The sequence below is a fragment of the Mastomys coucha genome, unplaced genomic scaffold (assembly GCF_008632895.1).
Source record: "Mastomys coucha isolate ucsf_1 unplaced genomic scaffold, UCSF_Mcou_1 pScaffold18, whole genome shotgun sequence".
In the NCBI taxonomy this organism is placed as follows: domain Eukaryota; kingdom Metazoa; phylum Chordata; class Mammalia; order Rodentia; family Muridae; genus Mastomys; species Mastomys coucha.
In genome coordinates this window covers 59744904-59771420 of record NW_022196900.1, presented here as the reverse complement: position 1 = coordinate 59771420, position 26517 = coordinate 59744904, and the positions used below count along the sequence as shown (strand labels likewise).

The window sequence follows — 26517 nt, the reverse complement described above, 5'->3', positions numbered from 1 at the left end:
AGAGAGAGAGAGGGAGGGAAGGGAGTGAGGGGGCAAGCCCTTTTATAGTGAGTCAAGTAAGAAATTCTAACACGAGGAACCTCCAATAAGAGAAAACATGTGACATTTGTCTTTCTGGGTTTGGGTTGCCTTACTCCATATGTTTTTTTCTCCTTCCATCCATATACCTGGAACATTCATGATTTTATTTTTCTCTTCATCTGAGTGTTTACATATGACATTTCATTATCCATTTGCTGGTTGTAGGGCTTTTTGGTTGTTTCTAATTCCTAGATACTGTGAAGAGAGCAACATGGAGCATGGCTGAATAATTGTCTGTGGAGGGTGTTTTGGGGCCTTGGCTAAGGAGCAGAGTAGGTGGAGGGCAAGGTAGATTTATTTTAAAGAATCCACTACCCTGATTTCAGCACTGGCTGCATCCAGTTTGTAATCCCAACAGTAAATAAGGGTTCCCTCCCTCTTTGCCCACATCCCCTCCAGCATTTGTTGTCAGCAGTTCCATTGATCTTTGCCATTCTGAATGGGGCAAGATGAAATCTCAAGCTTTTCCTACCCCCCATTGGATGTTTCTTAGCCCGTTTCTTAAATCTTTGTTTTTTTGAGTTCTTTGTGTAGTCTAGATATTAAGTCTTTGTCAGATATATAGCTGGGAATGATTCTTTCCCATTTTGTTGGATTATTTACTAAACTGATTGTTTCTTTACCTGTGCAGAAGCCTTTTAGTTTCATGAAGTCCTACTTGTCAGTTGTTGGCATTAATTACTGGGTAGGTGGAGTCTTATTTGAGAAATCCTTTCCTAAGCCATTACCATGCAGGGTAAGGCTCAAGTTTTCTTCTAGCAATTTCCGTATGTCAAGCTTAGGGCTTTGATCTGATTTGGAGTTAATTTGTATTTAAGACAGTAGATCCAGGTCTAATTTCATTTCTTTTGCAAGTGGACATTCAGTTTTCCTGACAGCATTTGTTGAATAGCTTTCTTTGCTCTGGTGTATGTTTTTGATGTCCTTGTCAAATATTCTGTGGCTGAAGCTATGTGTGTTTGTTTGGGTCTTCAGTTTTGTTCCATTAGTCTACTTTGTCTGTTTTCCTGCCAATACCACATTGTTTTTATTACTGTGGCTCAGTAATATATCTTAAGATCTGGAATGGGAATCCCTCTATCATTGGTTTATTTTGTTTGTTTGTTTGTTTGTTTTTTGTTTCATTTGTTTTCTGTTTTTGTTTCTTCCTCAGGATTATTTTAGTTTCTCTCCCCCCCCCCCCGTGTGTGTGTGTGTGTGTGTATGTGTGTGTTTCCATGTCAATTTTAGGGTAGTTTTTCTATATCTGCAAAGAGTGAGTTAGGGGATTTTGTATGAGATTGCATTTAATCTGGAAAGAGCTTTTGGTAGAACAGTCATTTTCTCAATGTTAATTCTATCAACTCATGATCATGGAATATCTTCCCATTTTTTAGTGTCTTTATCTCTTTCTTTAGACGTTTAAAGGCTTCATTGTAGAGTCCTTCTCTTCCTTGGTTGGGTTTATTCCTAGATATTTTATTTTCTTTGAGGCTATTATGAATGGGAATGTGTCCATGATCCCCTTTTCTGTTTGTTTGCTGCTGGGGTATAGAATTGCTATTGATTCCTACAACTTGATTCTGAGTCCTGCTACATTGCTAAATTCATTTTTTTAAAGGTTTCTGGTAGAATTTTGGGGATAACTATATATATATATATATATATATATATATATAGTATCATAGCATCTACAAATATGAATAGTTAGACTTCTTCGTTTCCTGTTTGTATCTCTTTAATTTTTTCTTCTTGCCTTTTTGCTCTAGCTACTACTTTGAGTACAATATTGAAAAGGAGTGCAGGACAGTGGATATGACTGTCTTGTTTCTCACATCAGTGGGATTACTTCAAGGTTTGTTTCATTTAGGAAAATATTAGATATATCTTCTTTTTTGTAGATAGCATTTATTGTGCTGATGTATGCTTCCTCTAGCCCTATATTCTCCAGAACTTTCATCATAAAAGCAGGCTGGATTTTGTCAAAGGCCTCTGGCAGAAGCCTTATTGAAATGGTCATGTGATTTTTGTATTTATATCCATTCATGTGGTTTATTGTATCTATTGACTTCAGTATTTTGAACTACTTCTTGCACTTCTTGGATAAAGACAGCTTTATCTTTTTGATGTCTATCTGTATTCTGTTTAGCATTTTCATTGAGAATTTTTGAGTTTATGTTTATCAGACACTGCTCTGTGATTTTTTTTTTCGTGCCTTTACATGGTTTTGGTATTAGAGTGATACTGGCTTCATAGAAGGAGTTGGGAGTGCTCCTTCGCTTTCCTTTCCCTTCTTGTTTCTCTTGTCTTCTTTCCTCTCCTCTTCCTTTTTTGTCTACTTCTTTTCCTTTTTTTGATTCATTTAAGAAAGACTGAATACAAATCATCTTTGAAAGTCTCATAAAATTTTGCTGTTAATTAATGTACTCTTGGACATTTGTATTAGATATTTTCTTTATTTACATTTCAAATGTTATCCCCTTTCCCGGTTTCCTTCCCTCCCAGAGACACCCTGTCACATCCTCCCTCCCCCTGCTTCTATGAGGGTGTTTCTCTACCCACCCACCCACTCCCACCTCCCTGCCCTTGATTCCCCTACACTGGGGCATCTATCAAGTCTTCATAGGACCAAGGACCTCTCTTCCTTAGCAGAGGATGCATGACAAGGGCATCCTCTGCTACATATGCAGCTGGAGCCATGTGTACTCCTTTGTTGATGGCTTGCTTAGTCCCTGGGAGTTCTGGGGGTCTGGTTGGTTGATATTGTTGTTCTTCTTATGGGGTTGCAAACTCCTTCAACTCCTTCAGTCCCTATCTCTAACTCCTCTATTGGGGACCCCATGCTCAGTTCAATGGTTGGATGACAACATCCACCTCTTTATTTATAAGGCTCTGGCAGGGCATCTCAGGAGAAAGCTCTATCAGGCTCCTTTCAGCATGCACTTCTTGGCATCCACAATAGTGTCTATGTTTGATAACTATATATGGGATGAATCCCCAGGTGGAACAGTCTCTGGCTTTTCCTTCAGTCTCTGTTCTACACTTTATCTCCATATTTGCTCCTGTGAGTATTTTGTTCTCCTTCTAAGAAGGACTGAAGCATCCACACTTTGGTCTTCCCTCTTATTGAGTTTCATGTGGTCTGTGAATTGTATCCTGGTTATTTGGAACTTTTGGGCTAATATCTACTTATCAGTGAGTGCATACCATGTGTGTTCTTTTGCAACTGGGTTACCTCACTCAGGATGATATTTTCTAATTTTATCAATTTGCCTAAGAATTTCATGAATTCATCATTTTTAATAGCTGAGTAGTACTCAGTTGTATAAATGTATGACATTTTCTGTATCCATTCCTCTGTTGAAGGCCATCTAGGTTCTTTCCAGCTTCTAGCTATTATAAATAAGGCTGCTATGAACATAGTAGAGCATGTGTCTTATTATATGTTGGAGCATCTTCTGGGTATATGCTCAGGAGTGGTATAGGTGGGTCCTCAGGTAGTACTAGGACATTTAAAACAAAAAAAAAAAAACAAAAAACTAGAATGCTTTTTATTACTATTTCAATCTCACTTGTTAGAAATCTATTTAGGTTGTTGACATCTTAGTTCAATTTGGCTGACTCCTGAAAATCATTAATTTCTTTTAGGTTTTCCAGCTGAATAGTTTTTAAAATACTGCCTTATAATATTCTGATTTTCTTTCATGTCTGTTGTAATGTTTTCCTGTTCTTTTCTGATTCTGTTTTGTCATTGTTGACGATTTGATTGGTTTGGTTTGGTTTGATTTGGTTTGGTTTGTTGGGTCACAGGTCTTTCAACTTTGTTTATCTTCTTAAAGAACCAGCTCTTAGATTTGTTGATTCTTTGTATTATTTTCTTTGTATTATTTGATTTCTCCTTTTATTTTTATCTTATTTTATTTTATTGCCACAAACTGGGTTTGGATTTTGTTTGTTCTCGGTTTTCCAATTCTTTTAGTTGAACCATTAAGCCATTTATTTGGAATTTTTTTTTTTATTTTTACATGTAGACATTTATAGCTATAAATTCCTCTTGTAGGACTGCTTTCAGAGTGTCCCAGAGGTTTTGTTATAATGTGGTATGTTTTCATTTTCATTTAGTTCTGGGAAATTTTTTATTTTCTTGATTTCCCTTTTGACAAATTCATTATTTAGTAGTGAGTTGTTCAATCTCCATGAGTTGATGTATTTACTGGAAGTTTTTTTTTTTTTTTTTTTTTTTTTTTTTTTTTTTTTTGTTTCCAATTTAAAATGTTATTACATTGACAGATAGGATATAAGGAGTGATTTCAATATTTTTGAATTTGTGAAGATTTGTTTTGTGTCCCAGGATGTGGTTTATTTCAGAAAAGCTCCCATTCTGCTGCTGCTGAGTAGAATGAATAGTCTTTGGTGTTTGAATAGAATACTATGTAGGTATTTGTTAAGTACATTTGATGTAGGATGTCAATTAATTTTGGTATTTCTGTCTTGTTGTTGTTTTGTCCAGATGATTTGTCTATTGGAAAAAGTGGGGTTTTGAAATCACTTACTATTAATGTGTCTCTAATTCCAGCAGTAGATTTTTTTTTTTTTTTTTTTTTTTTTTTTTTTTTTATGAAATTGGGCTTCCCGGAGTTTGGTGCATATATGTTTAGGAAAGCAATGTGGCCTTGGTTAATTGTTCCCTTGGTTAGGCTAAAGTGCCCTCTTTATCTGCTGTGATTCACTCTAGTGAAGCCTGTTTTATTAGATATTAGAAGAGTGACACATGCTTGCTTCCTGGATCCATTTGTTTAAAGTGGCTTTTTGTATCCTTTTACTATAAGGTGGTGCCTACCTTTAAAACTGTGATGTGTTTCTTACAGGCAGCAGATAGATGGATTTGGACTTTTTGTTTTGTTTTGTATTTTGGGACAGGGTTTCTGTGTAGCCCTGTTGCCCGGAACTCCCTCAAGGCTAGCCTTGAACTCAGAGACCCACCAAGCTCTGACTCCCAAACGTTCAGATTAAAGGCACACACCACCACTGCCTGGCAGTATTTGGTTTCCTGATCTATCCAGTCAGTCTATGTCTTTGATTAAAGAATTGAGGTCATTGATATTTAAAATTATTACTATAATGCATGGTGTGTTGTTTGTATTCTTGGTGGTAATTTGCATTTTAATAATTATGGCTTTGTATTTCCTTCCATAGTCTCTCTGCTGTGCTCACTTCTCCCTCCCCACACACACTTCAGCATGAAATAATGCTGCTTTTATTTTCCTTAGTTTGATTTGTTGAATATAATTTTCTTTAAGCTGTTTATTTCATTGAAGCAAATTCTGTTTCTTTTAATCATTGCAGATAGTTTTGGTGGGTATAGTATTTTGGGTTGATTGCTACAGTCTTTAGAACTTTAAATAAATTGCTCTAGGTTCCTCTGACTTTCATATTTTCATTGAGAAATCAATTGTTATTCTGATGGGTTTTCCTTTATATGGGACTTGTGTTTAATTTGTTCTTTTGTTTTCTTTTTTTTTTCTCTTGTAGCTTTCAATATACTGTCTTTGTTATGTATACTTAGTGTCTTAACTATAATATGCCATAGAGAATTTCTTTCTGGTCTTGTTTGTTTGGTGTTCTATCTGCTTGTATTTTATGAGTATTTCTTTTCTTAGTTTGGGGAATTTTTTTTCTATGATCTTGTTAAAGATCTGGTCTATGCCATTTATTTGGGATTCTTCTCCATTATCTATGCCTATAATTTGAAGGTATTTTTCCCCCATGGTGTCCCATGTTTCTTGTGTGGTCTTTTCTTGTTTTATTTTTTTCGTGTTCCTAGATTATTTGGTCTAGAGCAATGGTTCCTATACCTTCCTATACCTCAAACTTCCTGACCCTTTAATACAGTTCTTCATGTTGTGAACCCCAAGCATAACATTATTTTTGTTGTTACTTCATAACTGTTATTTTTCTATTGTCATGAATAATAAATGTAAAATCTAATGTACAGGATGTTTTTTCATTGATACAAATTGAACATAATTAAAGCATAGTGATTGATTCTAAAAACAACATGCAATTTTGTATTGTAATATTTGTTTCTAATTATAAGTAAATGAAACTTTGTCTTGCAGCATGGTGTAGCATGGGTAACAGTGTCAATATAACAACAATAAATTACATTGCTACATTTTGGAACATTATGTATAAAAAGTCAACATTACTGGGAAAGATGAGATTGCTCCTTTTCACTAGATCAGAAATTCTCTGGGCAGCCTTTGAAAGAGCACAACAAAAATCACCTTCTACGACATGTTTACTTCTGTATTTAGATTTGATAACTAATAGCTGAAAAGCCTGTTTCACAGAGATATGCTGTTGGAAATGGAAGGAGGAGGCCCAACACAGAGTTGGACAGAGCAGGGTCTGAATGCAAACTCTTGACCCAGAATTATGTAACTAGCATTGTGGAGAAATCAGCTCTTGTGTATCACTGTTAGTAAGCCCAGCAGACTCCTCTTGCACTGTCTTGGGAACATCTTCAGCTTTGACTATGAATGGGTTTCTGGAAAGTGCGAATGGGATATCAGGTAGACTTGGAAAATTTGATAAAATTTTGTCTGCATGGTAATTTCTGTGAAAGAACACAGACATTATTACTGTAATCCTTTTGTCTGGCTTAAGGTCATGTTCCTCAAAGATCGCAGATAAGGTAGGCAACAGGTAAAATTTACCACCTCCCCCCTTTTTTTTTTGGCAAAGCTGAAGCTTCATTTGGAATGATTGGATCATTTTCAGATAAAAAGAAGCATGTTACATTTGGTCATTGCAGTGGTAAATTTAACTCATTCAAAATGGCAAAGGTGTCAACAAGTAAGCTATTTTCTGCAATTTACTTTTATCACTTGTCTTAGTTAGGGTTTTACTGCTGTTAACAGATACCATGGCCAATGCAACTCTTATAAGAACAACATTTAATTGGGCTGGCTTACAGGTTCAGAGGTTCAATCCATTATCATCAAGGCAGGCATATGCCAATATCATCTGAAGGCTGCTAGCAGAATATTGGCTTTCAGGCAGCTAGGATGAGGGTCTTAAAGCCCATGCCCACAGTGACACATCTACTCCAACAGGGCCTCACTTTCTAATAGTGCCACTCCCTGGGCTGAGCATATACAAACTACCGTATCACTGAAAAGTGCTTTTAACCTATGATTTTGCTTATTGATTAAAAGGTGTTTTGAGTTCATCATAAACTTCAAAAACATGTTTTGAAACTTTTCCTCTCAAGAACAATCTTACTTCACTGTGAAATAATAAATGCTTGTTGGCCAAATCCAACTAATTGCACAGTTTTGAAAAGAGTTAACCGTTTAAAGTACTTGCCTTTACAAAATCACAGAACTTCTGATACTTTTCAGTACTTCTTGTAACTCTTGTGTCAGCGTCTTCAGTGCTAATATTTGATGATGATTCATACAGTAAGTTCTGATGACTTTCGATGACTCAACCAGATGTTGAAATCCAGATGGCCATCATAGCATAGCTGAACATTGTGTATAAATACCACAAACCTTTTCCTAAGAGATATTGCACTCTTTCAGAAATGAACCAACTGCATCAAATACATCATGTGCAGCAGTTGCTGTCTCAAGACGTTTGCAAAAAAGAAACTCATCTTTAAAGTTGCTATCTAATACACCACATGTAAGCCAGTAAGCATGAACAGCTTGCAATGTCTGCAGATTCATTGAGCTAGATACTAAATATTGGAAGTGGAATACATTTCATTTCCTGGATTACTTGATCAAGAATATCAGCAGACATGTCATGTATTCTTCTGTGGACAATGTCCACTGGTAGATAAGGCTAGATAAGTGCAGGTAGATAAGACAACTAAACCCAATTGTGTAACAAATTCACCTCTGATCATAACTTAGACAATACTTTTGGCTTCTGCCAATAACAAATCCTCAGCAATTATACGAGGTCTCATAGCTCTGGTGATTGAGCGCCACTAAAAATGGCTTCTACATTTTGTTTGTGGTACTGGCCTCTGGTGTCAAGCCTGGCTTTCTTGAATCCATCAGCTTTACTTCTAACACAGTTGCTGTCCTTGCTGGTAAAGCTTGGATGCTTGTGATCAAAATGAGTTTTAAGTTTGTTTATATTTGGCTGATAGAACTTCACAACAAAGAACACGTTGCAGTTTCTCAACTCTTGCTGTAATTATTGAGGTAAAACCATACTGTAAAAAAATCACTATATTTTTCTTAACATTTTTCTCTACGTGATCTATCGTCATGGGATGTTTTTCTAATGAAAATAATATATTACAATAGCCTTAATAATAGAACAGATGATACATGGCAGAGTTCAGTCAATATTGTTCATTAAAGTTTCCTACGATATGTTTATTTTTAACATACTTGTTACTATCACATGAGGGGCAGTATTGGCACCAGCCACAGATAAATATAAAAAGACCAAAGAGCAGCATCCAGATTAAGTTAGGATGGTTGGTATACACACACACACATGCATGTGCACACGCACGCACACACACACACACACACACACACACACAAACACACTCACTACAGTAGTTGATGATTTTACAGTGCCTGATTTTACATTTTCCCAGAAATTATAATTCATGTTGTGCTGTTTTGACCTCCAGTACTGCTACTTTCAACACAGTAGCTCTTTTCTACACATGTGTGACTGGTCTGCATAAGTACATTATGGCATCCACACTGTCGCATACGCCTGCATTTCTTTCAGCCATATGAGATAGGTTGCTGGGATGATATTGTCATGCCAGGTACTCATATATGGGAGTGTCTGCATGTGAGTAAACCTGTCTGGAGATGGATAGAGGACTGGTGTCTCAGTTCCTAACCCTGAGAAAATATTGAAAATATGTGTTTTCCGACAGCCTTAGGTGACTCCTGTGAGAGGGTCATTCGACTCCCCCAAAGAGGTTGAGAAATACTGGTCTAGACCCTCTAGTTTATCCTTGAGACTTGATCCTCTGACATCCTTGTGATTCATTCTACTCATAAGACTTTCCTTTGAATTTTCTAGATGGGATATTGGCTTTTTAAATTCCTTGTTCAGTTCAGTTTGGATCTTCTTCAGTGTTTTCATCTCCTAATTGAATTGCATTCTCAAGTGTTGGATTGGTTTTGTCATTACCATCAGTCTCATGCTTGTGTTTTCCTGGGCATCACTCAGGCAGTTATTCTCCTTAAGCTCTTCCTCCTTGATTCCATTTAGCTGCTGCTTTCTGTTTTCTTTAAACTCCTTGAATTATTTGACGAGGATTATGATTCTTTTAAATTCTATATCCTGGAATTCATCTAGGTAATTACCATTGGCAAGCATTTCTACAGGGCTGGTAGGATTTGGAGAGAAGATGCTGGCTTGGTATTTCATGTTGTTTGGTATTCTTACAATGAGATCTGGGTATGTGGACTTCCTTTGTTAGTTCTGAGTTTGTTATGGATGAAACCTATTATGTGGGAAAAGAGAAGGTGTGTTAGGTCTGTAGGTTGGAAGTGGCTTGGGTGGAATGAAGTCAGATGGACAGAGGAACTGACTGGCCTGGTGTACTTCTTGTGCTTCCTGTTCTACCTTAGATGGAGGTGTGAGGGTAGATAGACTGAGAGTCCTGTGGTTTGGCAGATAGTCATAGAAGATCTTGACCAAGCCTAGAGTTCCCCTGCAATGAAGGCAGGGAAGGTCAGACTAAGCTGTTGCACTGGGACCAAGGATAAATATAATGGATTGTGGAAAAATGAGAATTGAGTGGTATTGGGTACTCACCAGGCTAGACCCTGGAGGAGAATATAGGAAATCTGGGTATTGAATGGGATCTATGGGTATGTATGGATAATATATACATACATATATATTATCATATATATTGCTCAACATGCTTGGCCAATGGGAAAGAGTTCATTATGTGTTATACTTCAGTCTTTTCATCCCTTTGGGTGGAAAGGAGATTTAAGTAGGGTCTTCTCAGATTCATACTTTCATCTTATCCTCCTAAAAATGGGCCTCCATGTTTGAAAGGTAAGGTTTGTATTTTACTTTTATGACAGGCATAGACACACACACACACACACACACACACACACACACACATTATCCTTGTGGTATCTTAAGGGTTATAAACATGATGGGCTTTGTTCTGCGGTTAAGTTAAAGGGGACACTTGCCTTTGAGAGGAGAAATTTTGTGGTGTGAGCATAAAAGACTCAAGTCAGTCCTAACGGGAGTAGGGCCTTCCAGATATCTGTGGTCCAGAAGATGCAGGGGAATCCATGCATGGTAGATTCCCTGTTGCTAGCATTGAAAATGGAAGAGGCTGGGTGATGGTGTGGGCAGCATCTAAGAATCTCAAGGAGCAACTGGGAGCAGCAACAAGAGTTCTGTCAGAGTAACTGTCCACCAACTTCAAGACATGGAATTCTACCACACTTCCATGAGTTTAGAAGGGGGCTTGAATTCCAGATCATGGCAGTTGACACCCTATAAGACCCTGAGCAGATAATGACATCTGGTCATGCCTGGATCAAGGTTGATGGAACTGTTGTGATCAATGGATACTATGTTAAGATGATAAGGTATCATGCAGTTTTGAGTTTACTTCATCTGAAATTCTTAGGACTAGAACTGTTTGCAAGTTTTTCTCACTTTTATATGAAAACATTTATATGTCCTCTGCTGGGAAAGCAATTCTAGCTCCCAAGTCTGAAGTCCAAAATGCACCAAGATCTGAAGCTGACCCACTAGTAAATCAGAAATTTTCAGATTTTGAAGCCTTTCATATTTTAGATATTTGTATTAAGGATGTTCAACTTTATTTCATATTGTATCAATACCAAAAACATACAGCTTCTATCCAGAGGACACAGCTGCTGACCAGGACATACCATACCATGGAAAACTGGCCAGTTATTGACCCGTGTTTATGATGCTTTAACTGCAAAAGGAACTTGAAACCAGTGAGTAGCTATTCCCACTTGGCCTTAGACAAGGAAGGAGATAAATATGGATGAGCAATCTTTAAAATTCAAGATCAGCTGCAGCTCACATACAAATTCTCATCATCCTTGGTGAGCCAGGCAACAGACAGTGTAATTGTTTGACGCATGCAATGTTACTGAAGCTGCCTCCAGCTTTGAGACCAGGCATCCCATCCCCCACCCCTTCTTTTTAAAAATAATTCTTTCCCTCGGGACCTGAACAGATGTTTTCATTTTACTTCAACGAAAAGACTGTTTTCCTCATCCACCAGGAATATGTCCCAGTACAAAGTGCTAACCTCGTTTGGATTTGAACCCCCATCCTCAAGAGCAAAAGGAGGTGGACGCTCGCCAAGTGTCAGCTCAGCTGCGAGAAGTGTTTTAAATCATGTTTTGACGTATGTTACGCTGTTAACCAGAAAATTCAGGGCAGCACACAGCACACATGCTTCTAGTCACGGGCTTCAAATCACATGATCTCTTCTTTGTCTTGAAGACCTTTTGATGTGCATTCCCAATATTGAGTTTCTCTGCTTTTAATAATCTTATATTCCTTCCTCAATATAAATGTCACGAAAAGTACTGAATGCTAATCTTCAAAGATCAAACAGGAAGAAAGAGGTGGGCAGACAAGCTCAGTGGCTTGAATTCCTGAAATTTCTCATTTAAAAAATTTATTTTCACTAATAAAAGCCTCAGCTGAAGATGCTCTTTTTAAAGTTGGAGCCCCCGGATTTCAGAATTATTTAACAAGATAATTTGATATCTCCCTGAGAGGCACCTGAGATGGGCAAGACCACTAATTTTTATTTAGAGTTACTTAGAGCCAGTACACACTTGCTTTTATTTTCCCATCTTTGCTTTGCTAAGTGTGACCAACAGCCCTGGTGTGCCTTTGATAAAAGACTTGGCAGTGCTAACCTGGAAGAGTCCCTTGCAAACAGGCTTGGTTTGTCACGGTAGCTTCTTCAGCACCAAAGTACTTTTCTTCTTTTTCTCTCTTTTTAGTGGGAATTGTGTAATAACTCGATAAAAGCTGTTCACTTGTTTTGGAACTTGGCTATTAAAAAGCACCCAATTTGTTTCCTATGACAGGCTGGCACACAAACCCCCACAATGAAAGTTATGAAAGTCATGCTCAGAATCATGTTCGGGGAAGATGCTGGAGGTGTCTGTGATGAAGGTATGCAGGGCCCGCCAGGAACACTACATGTGCTGAAGTGTTTTAGAAGAACTGGGTCTCCTTTCATTTCCCCACCGGAAAACACCATCTGTTGAGAGACACGGCATTTATAATGTCTGAGTGCAGTTGTGGATGGGCATTTAAAAGGTACAATTATTCCAGGCTTCCCTCATGCATGTCACTTTAATCTACCTTTCCAGGGGTAGTTCCAGAGAGTTAACATTGGTGAGGCTTTGAGGTGGCAGTCAGCTTTGCAAGGGTAGGGGATAGCATATGGCTTGGAAATGACTTAGGGATGCTTCTCAAAGCTGTTTTTACTTATGGTGTGCTTGTGAGGACTAGTTAGAAGGGAGATGATGGAAACTATTGATGGGTAAAGCCCACCCCCACCTCTCCAGTGTCAGTGCTGGGTGTTCTACATTATAACACAAGCATGAATAAATAGAATATTTTGAGCTCTATTAACTTTACTTGAGGGTAATGCATCCCTTTATAAAAATTGTGTAAAACATGAGGAATTGTATTATTACTATTTTTGAGTAAGTACCACATGCCAGATACTTCTTTGTTCATATATATAATTATGTCTATATCTACATGTACGTATACAGATACATTCTCACTCAATGTTTTGAAAGATTGCTATTATAAAAATGCTATAAAATTGTATAGACTGAATTTTATTATGCCAGGCCTTTTCTCTACAATTGCCATGATTTGGCTCATTTTAAAGACTGTATAAAGCAATTACAGGTTCAGGCAAAGAAACAATTGTTCGGTAACGAACTGACGTTAACATGTCTGTGAATGAGTGACAGAGAGATAACGTGGCTTTTGTTCTTCTTTGGTGGCATTGGTCTCCAAGTTTGGAGCCAGGTCCCCAAGTTCACCTTACCACTCAGCTATACTCTCAGCCCAGAATCCTTTACTCATGATGCTGTACTTAGACCATTCCTTAGATAAGGGAATAGGGTGCCTTCATTACTCAGGGCCAGCCAGCAGCTCCTGTGCTGTTGTAGTTGAAAATGTGGGCTTCTGTTCTTTCATTAAGAAAAGGGAAGCCTGGAAATGGCATTCCATGTCACATCTAAGAACTTATTCTCAGGCACCTTAGATGATGCATTCTACAGTGGTCTTGATGGGTTGTAATTTTTAGGTGATTGTGATGATAATAACCAAACTGAGCCAAGATTGCTATAGCACGGGGGTATCCAATACATGCCACTGACCACTAGGCTTTCCTGACTGAGTTATAGGTTGTCTAGTACGTTGAAGTTCTCTCCTTTTAAATTACTTATTCTAAAATATTTTTATTGGCATTTTGACATACAATATACTCTGATCACGGTTTTCCCTCTTCAACCCCTCCCAGATCCTTCCCTGCTCCCCACCTACCCAATTCCAAGTCCTTTACTTCTCTCTCCATTTAGAAAACAAACATCAAACAAAGGGAGCAAATCAGAATTTAAAAAGAAAAAGAAAAACACAAGAAACACACACAAAACTAAAACCCTTAAAAACACAAAATCAGAAACAATGTTGTACAAGTAAAAGACCAGTAAGACCAAATATATATATATATATATATATATATATATATATATATATATATATATTCCTAAACAGAGCAATATGAGACCAAAAGTCTACAAAAATATCACCGAGTTTTTGTGTTCTCCGCTCATCTACTGCTGGGCCTAGGGCTTACTCTTAAGTGTGATTAATAAACTCAGAGAGACTCCATTGGGGAAAACTAATTTTTTCTTTGCAAGTGCATGACAGTTGGAGATGGCTTCTTGGTTAGGAATGGGGTTCAAGTCCACTTCCTCCCTTTTGGTGCTGGGACATCCTCTGACTTGAGCCTACATAGGCCCTGTGCATGCCACAGTCTCCATGAGTTTGTATGTACATCTGTCCCATTGGGCCTGAAAGACACTGCTTTCGTCATCTTGTATAATCGCCTCCTCTTCTGCATAGCTGCCTGAGGGAGTGGTTTGATGAAGGCATCCCATTTAGGACTGAGTGTTCAACTTCTTTCACTCTGTGTATGTTCATTGTTCAGTTGCAGGTTTCTGTGTTGGTTCCTATCTACTAGAAGGAGAAGCTTCTCTGATGATGACTGAGTAAGATACTCATCTATGAGTATGTCACCAGGAGATATTTTATTTTCTTTAACAGAACAATAGGTATTTGTTTTTTCCTTGGGCCCATGACCTATCCAGGCCCAGGCTTTTGGCCACCCGAGCACCTTGTAGAATTGGCCTTAAATCCAATCAGAGAGTAGTTTGTTACTCTCACATTGGTGCCACTATTGCCCCAGCATGACATGAAGGCAGATCACCATTATAGATCACAGGTGTTGTAGCTGGGTTGGTGTTTGCCTTTCTCCTCTGGTAGTATTCAGAGTACCTTTCAGTACTATGAACACTAGTCAGTAGGGATGAAGGCTCTAAGTAGGCACCATCTTGACTTCTCTGTGTTCAAAGTGATATTTATGAGATATCTTCAGCAATAGGGCCTTACCATCCATTTATGGAGAGTAACCAAGAGCTTTGATGATAGCCTAGGTTGTATTAGGGGAGGTTACATGGAGCCCCTTTGGACAACAACTCAATAAGATGTAATCCATTTCTGGCACTAGAGGTTGTAGTTGGCGGCAAAAAAAATGCCTAGTTGGGCATTATCTCCCCCATTATTTGGTTTTCTTGCATATACGTGTATATTTTAAGAAGCTTCTACTACAGTAGGTTTCCATATGAGCCCTCAAATGGCCCTTTGTATTTCTTTTGTATTTGTTTCTCTTTGTATTTCCTTGTCCCCACCCTCTTCTACCACCTTCCCTTTTTATACATCTGCTCCAGCTTCTCCTCTGTCTCCATAACTACATATTCTATTTCTCCTTTCTCAGGAGATCCTCTCCTCCACACTAGTTCCTTAATCCATACCTAACTATATACCTATAGACCCATATCTTCTATAGTTACATGAATTATAGCATGTCTATTGAAGGCTTAAACATCCACATATAAGAATATCCACATATAAGAATATTTGTCCTTTGGAGATGGGTTACCTGAGATGATTAGTTCTAGTTCTATACATTTACCTGCAAATTTCATTTTTCAACATCCAAATAATATTCTATTATGTAAATATAGCATATTTTTACTATCTATTCATCCATTAGTAGACATATAGGCTGGGTCCAATTTCTAGCTATTAAGAGTAGAGCAGCAATGAACATGGATGAGCAAGTATGTCGGTAGTAAAATGTAGAATGGAATGGCTGGATTTTGAGGTGAATCTTTGCCCATCTTCCTAAGGAATCAACCACACTGATTTCCACAGTCATCTTATAAGTTTACACTCTCACCAGCCCTGGCTGAGTATTCTCCTTACTTCACATCCTTGCCAGCATAGCTGTCCTTTGTTTTATTGATCTTGGCCATTAGGACTGGTCTAATAGGATCAAATCTCAAAGTAGTTTTGATTTGCATTTCTCGGATGACTAAGGATGTTGAATATTTTTTAAGAGCTTTTTGTGTTTCCTCTTTTGAGAATACTTTGTTTATATCTGTACCCCATTTTAAAATCAGGCTATTTGTCTTGACTTCCAGTTTTTAAAGGGTCTTTATATATTTTACATATGAGCCCTCTATGAGACTTGTAGATGGTAAAAATATTTTCCCATTCTGTAGCCTGCTGCTTTCTCTGAATAAAAGAATTCTTTGCCATAAAAAATGGTTTTCTGTTTTCTAAAGCCTATTTATTATTTGTTGTTCTTAACTCTTGTGTCCAGTGTCCTTATCAGAAAGTCTTTCCTGTGTCAGAATTCAAGACTATTTCCAAATTTCTCTCCTATTGGATTCAGTGTATCTAGTTTTATGTTGAGTTCCTTGATTCATTTGGAGTTGAGTTTTTGCAGGGTGATAAATATAGATGTATTTGGATTCTTCTACATGCAGCCATCCAGTTTGACCAATACCATTTGTTGAAGATGGTGTTTTTTTTTTTTTTCCTTTTTTTTTTTAAATCAATATTTATTTTTGGCTTTCTTGTAAAAAAACCATCAGGTGTTCATAGATGCGTAGACTTATGTGTGGGCCTTCAATTTGATTCTACTGATAAATGTGTCTGTTTTAATGAAAATTACATGCTCGTTTTATTACTCTAGCTCTATAGTATAATTTGAAATCAGGAATGGTGGTTCTTTTATTATTCAGGATTGTTTTAGTTATCCAGGAGTTTTTTGTCTTTCCGTATGAAACTGAACTTTTTTCTTTCAAGTCTGGGGAAGAAAATTCTATTAGAATTTTGATTGGTATTGTGTTGACTCTATAGATTGCTTTTGATAGGATGGCCATTTTCATTATGTTAATCCTATGAATCCATGAGCATTGGAGAGCTTTTTATCTTCTGATCATGTCTTCTTCAATTTCTTTCTTTGGAGTCTTAAACTTTTTATTATATAAGGCTTTCACTTGCTTGCTTAGAGTTATTCCAAGATACTTTATTTTTTGGATGCTATTTTGAGAAGTATTTTGTTTCCCTGATTTATTTCTCAGACTGTCATTTGTATATAAGAAGACTACTGATTGTGTGTTAATTTTGTGTCCTGCTACTTTGCTGAAAGTGTTCATCAGCTGTAGAAGTTCCCTGTTTTTATGTTTAGGTGTATAAATTATATACATATATATATATTAATTTCATCAGCAAATAAGATACATTGGCTTCTTCCTTTCCTATCTGACTCCCCTTCATCTCCTTCAGTTGTCTTATTGCTCTAGCTAAGACTTAAGTATTATATTGAATAGGTATGGAGAGAGTGAAAAACCTTGTCTTGTTTCTGTTTTTACTGGAAACACTGTGTTTCTCTCCATTTAAGTTGACGCTAGTTGTAGGCTTGCTCTAAATCATCTTTATTATGTTGAAATGTGTCCTTTGTGTTCCATATCTCTTATTTCATTATGAAAGGGTGTTGGATTTTTAATGAGGCTATCATATGATTTTCATTTTGTCAGTCCCTTTATGTGATAGATTACATTTACTGACTTATGTATATTGAACAACCTCTGCATCTCCTGGATGAAGCCTACTTGGTCATAGTCGATCTTTTTGATGTGTTCTTGGATTCAGTTTGCAAGTATTTTAGTAGGAATTTTTGCATCTACATAAATTTTCCATATAAAAAGTTTCTGTAATTCTCTGTCTCTTTTGGACCCATGTGTAGTTTGGGTATCAGATTAATTATTGCCATGTAAAAAGTATTAGAAAATGTTTCTTCAGTTTTTGTTTTACAGAAAAATTTGGTCAGTACTGGTGTTAATTCTTCTTCAAAGGTTTATTAGGAATGTGTGTTGCATCCATTTGGCCCTGACTTTTTTTTTTTTTTTAATTCCGGTTGAGAGATTTTAGTGACTGGTTCTGTTTTACTAGGGATTATGGGTCTGCTTAAATTGCTCACCTTCCTGATTTAACTTTGGTAGGTTGTTATCAAGAAATTAATCCATTTCTTTTAGGTTTTACAGTTTGGTGGGAAACAGATTTTTATAGTCTGTCCTTATAATTCTCCAGAGTTCCTCTTTGCCTGATGTCTTCCTTTTAATCTCTGATTTTATTAACTTGGATCTTCTCTCTGTGTTTTTAGTTCATTCGTCTAAAGGTTTATAAATCTTATTGATTTTCTCAAAGCTCCAATTCTTAGTTTTATTGATTTATTAATTTTCAAAATTTATTTCAGCCCTGAGTTTGATTAATTTTTTGCTATTTATTCTTTTTGTATATTATTTGTTTTTTGTTCTAGAGCTTTCAGGAGTTCCATTAAGTTGCTAATATGAGATCTCTCTAATTTTTTTATATAGGCATTTAGTGCTATGAACTTCCTTGTTAGAAACACCTTCATTGCGTTCCATTGGCTTGGGTATTTGTATTTTCATTTTGCTTGAAAAAGGTTTTCATTTCCTTCTTAATTTCTGTCTTGATACATTTTTGTTGTCCTTGTTTAGCCAGTAGTGAGTTTTTTAGTTTCCATGAGTTTGTATGCCATTTATGTTGCTACTATTCACCTCAAATTCACCTCAAATTCATGATTGTCAGATAGGATACAGGGTGTTATTTCAATTAGGGGATATATTTTTAAAAAGCACCCTAGAATCAAATGAAATCAAAAGTACAACTTATCAAAATATTTAGGATATAGTGAAGGTAATTCTAGGGGAAAAGTGTATAGGCATGAGTATTTATGTTAAAAAAAATAAAAACAGGGTCATTTCAAATATCGTAATCATGTCTCTTGAGGTGTTAGGAAAATAAGGAAAGGGAGGCCTAAAAGCAGTAGATAGAAAAAAAAGGATCAGGATAGAGAATTTAGTGAAATATACACTAAAAGAGAATTGGGGAATTTTTTAATGTTTTGAATTAATTAGGGAAATATTTAATGTTTTGAAAAAATAGACAAGACTGAATGGCTCTTAACCAAAAGAAAGAGGTCTAAATTAATAAAAGTAGGTGAAAGGGGGCATAACTATAGATTCAAGTGAAATAGATAAATTTAACAGGAAGTACTTTTAATGCTTATATTCCAAAAATATGAAAAATCTGGAAGAAATGGATAAAATCTCCCACACAACTCTAGCTGATCAAAAATTAAATCAAGACATAACTTAATATATCTGTAACTTGCAATGAAGTTGGAGTGGTTACAGAACCTTCCAGTAAGCAAAAGCCCAGGACCAGATAGATTCACAGATAAATTCTGTCCACCTTTAAACAAGAGTTAGTACCCTTGATTCTCAAATTTTCTAACAAACTCCCCACCATGGAGATTGAGAAGCCTATATTTCAATTGTTGTCCAAAAGATTCCTAAGACACATTAGGCCATGGCTGGTTTTCTTTGGTAGCCTGTTCCCCACGCCAGGTAGAAGGTAAGTCTCTATTGCTGAAGACTGCATGCACTTCAGAAACAGAACCCAGAGCTGGACTCAAAAGCTTTCATCCTGATGAGCAGCTTTCATGGCACCAGAAAGCACTGTGCAAGCTTTCCAAAGGGAGGAAACAACCAGCAGTCTTACCCTCTTCTATAACAGCCATGATCCTGGACTACAATCAGCATGGCACCAAAGCCCTAAGGGTGCAGTAGTGCCATGCATAGCCTGGTAGTAACCAAAAACTCTCTAACTGAACCAAAGATCTGCTCAATGAGAGGGAAATCATATCTAGCCAACTACTCAGGACACAGAAGCCATGGATCTTGGAGAAGAACCTAGAACTGCCACTATACTAAATCAGCACAATCCCTACCAACATTCCAGTTATTCCACTCACAGAGAAGTGTCATCTTGACCCCACATCAAAGAAACATCTCTTTGAAACAGACTAACTACTACAGAAAACCACAACCAATTAAAATGAAGAGTTGTGCAGTTCACCCCAGTCTACAAAATAACTCCCACACATACAACTTATAGAAACTCAGAGGGTGAAAGATTTAAGAGCTAGAGGATCAGAGAGTTTGTTGTGAGATTGTATAACCTAGGAATGTCAGATATTACACCCATTAAAATCTTACCAATGTGATCGCCTGCGTACGAGGTGAACAAGGACAATAGACATGCCAAAGTGAATAAAGGAAAGCCTAAGAAGTCTCAACCTACGCAAGAACTACAGACAACTAAGGAATGGTGTGAGTGGGAGAAATAATCTCCTCTAGGGACTATTCAATACTAAATAAATGGTCAGTCAAACAATTACCATGATACATATTGAACAGGTTGTATTTATGTACTTAGGAATATAGGTGTGTGGGTATGTTTGTTTGTGTGTGTGTGTGTGTGTGTGTGTGTGTGTGTGTGTGTAAAACACCAATTAACCAAAAAGGTCATGAATTAGAAACAGAGCAAGGTGGGTGTATGGAAGGGTTCGGAGGAAGGAAAGTGAAGGGGAAAATGATGAAATTATAATCTCAAAAGTTAAAAGAATATAACCATAGGTAAGAACTTTCTGGAAGAATTCAGACAGCTCAGGAAATTATAAGAATTGATATGGGATTTCATGAAATTACAAAGCTTTTGCACAACATAGGAAATATTCATAGGGAAGAGAGATCCTGCATAATGGGAGAAAAACTTTATTAATTATATGCATCTGATAAAAGATGAGTATCTTAACTGTATTAAATATTAATTAAATATAAAAGGCCAATACCTCAATCAATAAGTGAAAATAAATTATATGGTTCAAAGAAGAAATAGAAGAAAATAAGAGAAAATAGAAATGGCCAATATATGTATGATAAAATGTTCAGCTTCATTGGTCATCAGGAAAATGGAGATGGAAACTACTCTGAGATTCCACCTCACCTTAGTGAGAATGGCTATTGTTGATAAAATAAATGCTGCTGAGAATTTGAGAAAGAAGAACACTGCTGGTGTGAATGCAGACTAGTGCCTCTACTGCTGAAACAGAGGTTCCTCATAGAACTACAGATGGAGCGACCCTATGTTCCAGCTATATGGCACTCCTAGTTGTATCTCCAAAGGAGTATACATCAGCACACCACAGAGATGTTTGCACAGCCATGATGATTGCTCCACAGCTCATAATTCCTAAAACATGGAACCAGACCAAATGCCCATCTGGGAATGTATACTGAGAATGTAGTATATGTATACCATTGGGTTTTATTTACCCATTAAAAAGTGAAATTGTTTCCTTTGCAGGAAACGGATTTATGATCATATTAAGTGAAATAAAGACCCAGAAAGGAAAATATCAAGCTTTCTTTTATATGTAAAATTTAGATTTAAATATATGATTATGTGACATATTGATGACATTAAGATAGAAGGCATAGATGGAGGACATGAATGGAAAATGTAAAGGATAACAAATACTACATACTTCTCATAAGTATGCATACGTGTATCCATCTATCTATCTGTCATTTATCTACCCATCCATCATCTATTGTCTATCAACTATCATATGACTAAAATCAGAAGGGGAGCCATTTTGGTGGGGAAGGGTAGGAGAGTCAACAAAGGAATTTTATAGGGGATGATCGTGAGCAAAGTGCAATGACATATGTTTGACAGTGTCATGACACCCGCTATTTAGCACATTGCTTTAAGAGTGATTAATATTACATTCTGGAGCCCTTCTCATGACTATGTGAACTTCATTGCCTCCAAACAGGTAGAAATTGATTCAGGTTATATAGTCAGGATGGGCCTCAGAGCTTACACTGACAACAGTCGTGAACTAATAGGCAACGTGTCCGTGTTAAGGGTGGATGGATGATCGTGTCTTAGTTAGGACTCTTGTTTTCTTCTGTACCATGAATCAGGTGTTCTTTAGCTACCCCACACAGGGAAGCCACAACACCCTCACCTCTGCCGACAGACACAGAGATACCTGTTGTTGGCATGAGTTCCATTTTGCCCCCAAGGCCTGGAGAATTAAAGCACTGATCTATGACTTTGTGTAGCTACTTCTTTTAATGTCTAAGTTTACAGTCAAGTGTGCGGGTTCATGAAAACCGACACATAGGCCCATTCTCTTCCCATGAAACATTCCCTGAGTTTTTATTTTTACACATCATGTGACTGTCTTTTAAAAAGGTCTAGGCAATGTCCTATCTGATTTTCAGGCAGTGTTTTTCTCTGTAGCAGATGAGGACATTCATTCATATAGTCACTTAGGCCTGGGTCTTAGGTCTTGGGTCTTCCTTGGCCTTCTCACCCAGTGTCATGCTACTTTTAACAAGCAACTCTTTTGTCATTAGAACTCAACTAGTCACAAATCTGTCAGCGGTCTGCCTGTCTTTGCATCTCCACGTTTTTAAACCTTCCCATACTGACTTCCCAGAGGACTTCCTTCACCTTGAATGCTTTGGTAGTTTGTGAGGTCCACTCTCCTGAGGTTTCAGCGACCCAGCCCTCTTGGCATTTATGGTAACAAACTTCAGGTGCAGCTCTGACTTGGGCTGCAGAACCCCTTGTGTGTCCTCCCTCACTCCTTTTCCTTCTCTGATCTGGAATTTCCTCTTTAGCACTCGAGCCATGGGCTGAAAAAAAAGCTAACCCTATAAATCAAGAGTACGAACTTCATCCCAACGCCATTCTGGATCCCTCTTGCTGTCCTCCTAAGCATTAGGCCCTGCAGCTCCCTGGAGAACCATCCCTGCACAGACTGATGGAGTGCAGCTGATGCATGAAGCAAGAATGACCACTTCCTTCAACTGTCACAGGAAGGGTTCTCAGGGCGGATTCTGGACTGATGTGGATTGGGGCTGGCCTTACCCTACCGACAAGATTCCCTGTGTTTAGAGACTTTTTGTGTAGCATAAAGGAAAATTTTTTTCATTTATTTTTCAGCCATCAGTTTAGAAGTTCAAAAAAACTGTACTAAGAAAATAGCTTCTTTGAGCTTGATCTTATGAAGAGAAACACATCCAAGAAGGTCAGCATTCCCTTCCTCCCTCCCTCCTTCTCCTTTTCTCCCTCCTTCTGTCCCTCCCTCCTTCTGTCTCTCTCTCCATCCCTCCCTCCCTTCCTCTTTCTTGCCTAACTGCAAGAAGTGCGGAAGATGCAGAGCCTCTTGGGGTTTTCAGGCTGGCCTCAGTCATTGACCTTTAGCCAGTGCTGCATTTATTTGTTTTTATTACTGTATGTGGATGCACATGCCATGGCACACATGAGATGGTAAAAACGACTTTGTTGAGGCCATTTCTTCCTTCCACCTTCACATTGATTCAGGCTACTAAGCTTTTAGGATAAGAGCCATGATATCTGAGCCATCTCACTGGCTCATTATTCATTTTCTATCCAAGTGAACACTACAGAAAAATATAATTTGTGGGAGGGTTATTGGTGATCTTACCCCTAACTTCCTAAATTCTAGGCAAGAGCTTTACCAACTGAGCTCTATTGCCCTGAGCTTCAGAAAAGAGCAACTGATTCTCAAATGGCTCAGCCTTGGTCCTGTGATTTTGAGTGACTAAGTTTTCTTGAAGAGTAGTAAGAGCTTGTTTGCCATTATATTACTAAAGATAAAAAGGCCACACATCTCCAACACATTCCTTCCAATTCTATATAGATTTTGATTTTCAGTGTCTGTTAGAATCACATGGAAGATTTTTTTTGTTTGTTTGTTTTGTTATTTTTTTCAAGATAGGATTTCTCTGTGTAGCCCTAGCTGTCCTGAAACTTACTGTGTAGACTACTTGAACTCATAGAGACCCACCTGCCTCTGCCTCCTGAGTGCTGGGATTCAGGTGTGTGCCACCACCACTCGGCACATGGAAGATTCTTAAAACACAAATTACTGGGTTCTGCCCTTAGAAATATAGATTTAGTGCTTGAGTTAGGAAGGGTTTGATGATTTACATTGCTGACAAGCTCCTGGGTCTCTTGGTAGCTGACTCTGAAAGGAACACTAAAGTAGTTAAGCATTCTTGAAGGCATATAGAGGCAGAGCTCTTGTCCAGTGAGTGCCTAGTGCTCAGTTAACAGATTATGTGGTATGCTGGTGCTAGGAACATGCATATGTTGGTGATTAGGAACCAGGGGACCAAGGAGCTCAGGGTTGAGGGAAGTCTAGAGAGACACAAAGAGTAATGAAGAATAAAGAGCAGAGCCAGGCCTTCAAGTGTGAGGTAGAACCATACATGGACCTCACTGTGTTGGGATGTGGTTGCATTATGGAGTCTGATGGTTGCAACACTAACAAGAGCTGTTCTTGAAACTGATGGAGATGGCCCTGACAGTCTTCTTGTGTTTCTCTCTGTGTTAAACAGCAAAGATGAACATGCCCTTCCAACTTTCATAACAGTACTCCTTTTCCTTGAATGTGTATTCATTGCTGGATGGGAAGATCTTTTGTGGGGACAACTTGGGGTATAGTAATAAATTATGTCAGGAAAAATGGCTGCATCTCTTTTACCAACATGGTTGGAATTTAAGTTGGATGTAATAGCATATGATCTTTAGAGACCAAATGCATGAGTTTTGCCAAGTTCACTTGGAAATATCAAGGCAGAAGATAATACAACTTCAGTCCAATTTCCAATTGTTCCACTCTATTATAAATATATCACTTTGCTTTTAAAAGACCAAAGCTTGCCATCCACAGGCAGATTATACTGCCAGGCTATGAAATTATCAAGATTCTTTTTTCTCCTTTAGTCACTAACAAAACAATGCCCAAATCTGGTTTCTTTTGTAATCCTTGGGCTTGTGCCTAGAGCATCATGAACGTTAGCCTAGTGCTGTATCACTGGGCTGTATCCCTAGCCCTATGAGTCTATTTTTAAAATTATACTTAAAGTATCATTTAATTGAAGTAAGACAAAAATAAGAATTGTGATTCCTCTTTCTTTTTCTCTTGTAGATGTGAAACCTTATTTCATGTTTAATATTTTAAATATCCTACAGGGTTTTTATAATATCATCATTAAAATATGTCTCCACAAACAGGGAAAATTAAAACACTGTGTAATGCAATATAAACAGACCAAATAGAAGTGAATACCAGTGCATGTTTTCAAATAAGAATGTATCAGAGAATTAGCAATGTGAAGAAAAGAATGTTTGCAGTTATGTTTAAATTAAAAGCCCTCCTGGTGTTCTCTTCAAGGTCATAGACTTGAGAAGACAATGAGGCCACCTCCAGAGAAGAACTGCAGGCACTGTCTCAGGCAAGCTTTCCACTTCTTGGAAGACTCTGCCTAGATCCATTTCATTTGTCACACTGGTCTGCGAATCCAAACGCTTTTCTTCACGCTCAGCTTTGGAAGGAATGACCTGGTCCAGCTTGCCTTCTGCTTTTTTTGGCAGGTCTCCCTCTACCTGGTCCCATTCTTTCTGATCCGTTCTCATTTAGTGGCTCTTGTGACTGGCTTTCTTGTAGTAGAAGACACTGTTGGGCCATCTGCTTGGCCCTCTGAATCGCCGCTGATTCAGTCACTTTCCCTGCCGTGGAAACCATGGGCTGCACAACTTTTTTCTCTCAGTCTCATGTCCCCCCCCTAGGCCCCCCAAGAAATTTGTCTTTGGCCAAATTGGGTTGCTTGAGGGACATTCCTGCTACCAGTCTTAGCCTGCTCCATATGTTCTTTGGCCTTTGATCTTGTAATCTGCCTGGTAGAAGGAAAAGCCTTTGCTGGCTCAGCTTTCACACCCCTCTGGTCTGTGACAAGAAAGCTGTGCACAGTGGGCCTGTAGAGACCCACTTTGAACACTCCACGTTTGGCTTACTCTCAGTTTGTTTGTTTGTTTGTTTTTGTCTGTTTTTGTTTTTGTTTTTTCAAGACAGGGTTTCTCTGTGTAGCTCTGGCTGTCCTGGAACTCACTCTGTAGACCAGGCTGGCCTTGAACTCAGAAATCCACCTGCCTCTGCCTCCCAAGGGCTGGGATTAAAGGTGTGTGCCACCACTGCCCTTTTCTTCTTTGTATTTCTGGAGGAGCTGCTTCCATTGGTCACTCAGAACCATTTTCACTGACCTTGTTTTGGAGCTGGCCTCTTCTGGAGTGACATCTTGCGATGTCTTGTGTGTATATTAGCAAGGTCTCTCCCTTCCAGTGGAATGTTGACTTCTTTGAAACCAAAGTGTTTGTATCACTCATACACTTTGTGTCTGTTTTCTTTCTGAGACAGTGACTTTCTATGAGCCAAGCTGGGCCTAATCATTTCAGGGCTTGAATCTTTCCAAAGCCAACTGGTAAAATGTGACACCGGCATCCTGAAGCCATCTCTGGATCCACAACAATACCACAACACAGAAAACTCCACAGATCTACAGAAGGAACACTTGGACTGACCTTTCGCCAAACTGAAACTTTGTGATTCCTCTTTCTAAGAAATTTCAATCATTAGAAATAATATGAAGATCTCCAAATGCTCCTACAACACCAATATTCAGGACATATTTTAGAGTAAACATTTTAATAAACAGCAGCATAAAATAATCAGTGTTTAATATCATCTCTGGTGGTGAAATACAAATGCGTATATCCTCAATATAAAATAGTGTGTTGGTCATTACAAGTCCATGCTTGTCTATTTGGAATGCCCACAAGAACAAATCAAACATTAAGCAATACAGTGATTAAAGGCATGCAGTGAGGGTAAAGAAAGATATGGTAATGTGAGCTACCTGAACATTGTTGTTATATAGGTGAAGAAAATCTACACTGAGTTAAAAACAAGCAAAGGAAATAAGGAAACAGACCAGATATAAAAATGCAGATGTATTT

At 37.9% G+C, this 26517-nt stretch overlaps 1 long non-coding RNA gene across 2 annotated transcripts in view; it reads left to right on the top strand.

The window, feature by feature from the left end:
- LOC116096293 overlaps positions 1-24959 on the top strand; it is a 29969-nt gene extending 5010 nt beyond the window's left edge. The window contains exons 2-4 of one of the 2 annotated variants that reach the window (XR_004120941.1): positions 12177-12264; positions 22639-22723; positions 24899-24959. This is a non-coding gene — a long non-coding RNA (uncharacterized LOC116096293). The remainder of the gene's footprint in view (positions 1-12176; positions 12265-22638; positions 22724-24898) is intronic. The other variant, XR_004120940.1, reaches the window with a different exon arrangement.
- The last annotated feature ends 1558 nt before the right edge of the window (positions 24960-26517 follow it).